We start from the raw sequence: 2,146 nt of genomic DNA on the forward strand, positions 1-2,146 counted from the left end.
AAAAAAAAAAAAAAAAAAGGCATTAAACAAGTAAGAGATCCTTTTTTATTTATGTGTGTGTGTGTGTGTGGCCAGCTCAGCTCACCAGGGGGCGGAGCCAGCTGGCATGTGGTGCTGGGGGATTGAACCGTGGTCCCTGTGCTTTGCTTAGCTTGTTCTAAGTAGGTGCTTTAGACCACTGAGCCATCTCACCAGCCCCAAGAGATCCTTTTTTTTCCTTCCCCCTTCCACCTCTCACTAGGCTGAACTTCTCAAAGATGTGAGGAAGGCCAGGCATGGTGGCACATACTTATCATCCCTCAGGAGGCTGAGGCAAGAGGATCGCAGTAAGTTTGAAGCCAACCTGGATAAGCCTGGACTATACACCAAGACCTTGTCTCAAAATGAAGAAGAAGAAAGTTACATTTCCCTTCGGATCCTCAGCACAGGATGCAAAGTAATAAATGTAAGAATAACGGTGGTGGCCAGACCCAGTGGCGCACGCTTATAATCCTTGATACTTGGAAGGCTGAGGCAGGAAGATCACAAGTTTGAGGCATGAGTTGGGTAAATTAACAAGGCCTTGTCTCAGAAACACAAAAAAAAAAAAAAAAAAGAAAAGAAAAGAAATACAAATAAAAAGGACTGGGGGTGTAGGTTGGTGATACAGCACCCTGATTCCATCCCTAGCACCTCTGCACACACACAAATCATAACAGTAATGGTGACAGTGATAAGAACTTCCTTTGCCGAACATTTACCCTGCACCAAGTTCTGCGCTGAGTGCTGCCGAATGGAGCGATGAGCAATCAGCATTTGACAGATTTTGGTTTTCTCTGCTGATGATTTAAGCATGAAGAAGTTGTTTTATTTTTCCCTTAGGCAAGTTCTCTATTCCATACACCGGACAAAATCATTTTATTCTTGGGCCTTATGCATTTTCCTGCCAAACCGATTGGATAGCAGTGGAAATCTTTAGTTTCCTTCTCTGTAAAATGGCCCTCATCACCAACTTGTCTCAGAGAGAGGTAAAGGGACGCAAAGGACAATAGGTCTCCCTGCTCCTTCTGTTCCTCCTCTCCTACATATCCTCTTCCCTGGAGAAGATAGCTGGGACCAGGCTGGATATGACACTGGGTGGTAGGGAGCTCAGTCCCCTCATTCCTCTGGATTTCTATTTTGCTTGGTGCCGTGTGGCTGTGGCAGAATCTCCTGAATAATGCACTGATTCTAAGGTCCTCTGAGGTTGTGGGTTTTTTTATTTGGTGCCTGGAGGCTTCTGCAGCTTTGCCGTCCGGAGCCTCATATGTGTGTATGTCACCCCATAGTAGCCTCCTCTCTGGGTCCCCATAGCAACAGCATGGTACCCCAAATCAAGGAGTGATTACCAAGGCTAACTCCTGAATTAGCAGCTGGGGTCGAGGGGTTCATGGGGCAGGTCACACAAGGCCTCTGCTGAGGCACTGATCTCCATAGTGTCCCCATCCCCAAAGCCCATTGTCTCCCCAGGAGACAATGCAGATAAAGGACCCAGTCTAGTGGGCTGCCTGCATCAATCTGTAACCATGGAAACCCCTAGGGAGACAATTCCAAAGCCTTCCCTACTACCCCCCAGCCTGCAGCTGTGACTCCAGGAACCCAGCCTCCAGCAGGAGGGGAATTGCTGATAATTGCCACCCTCCACCACTGTCGCCACCAAATGGGACACAGCTGGGCCCCCCTCAGGATCCATCCCCCCTATCCTCCCAGCCCAGAACTGGGGTTGGTACAGAGACCTCTGATGGGCTAAAGGCACAGCCTTTCTGGGCCAGCGGCTTGACGTTCCGCGCTGGTGAGAAATGTCCTTGATCTAAGGGCTGGACACAAGGGAAAAGGGGCTAAGCAGAATTCTTAAACGTCAAAGCAGTATCCAGGCCCCTCGAAGGCATAGGTCTTTGGTGCATGACTTCCCTCTGGTGGCCAGTTGCTGAAATTGTCAGTTGTAGCGCTGCAGGGGAACAAAAACGAGGATTTCTTCTCTTAGTGAGTACATACTATGTTCCTGGGGCCACACCTGTTCTTTCTTTCTTTCTTTCTTTCTTTCTTTCTTTCTTTCTTTCTTTCTTTCTTTTTTTTTTACACAAGTATTTATTTATTTGTGTGTGTGTGTGTGTGTGTGTGTGTGTGT

Source organism: Octodon degus, unplaced genomic scaffold (assembly GCF_000260255.1).
Source record: "Octodon degus isolate 3935 unplaced genomic scaffold, OctDeg1.0 scaffold00092, whole genome shotgun sequence".
NCBI classification, from domain to species: domain Eukaryota; kingdom Metazoa; phylum Chordata; class Mammalia; order Rodentia; family Octodontidae; genus Octodon; species Octodon degus.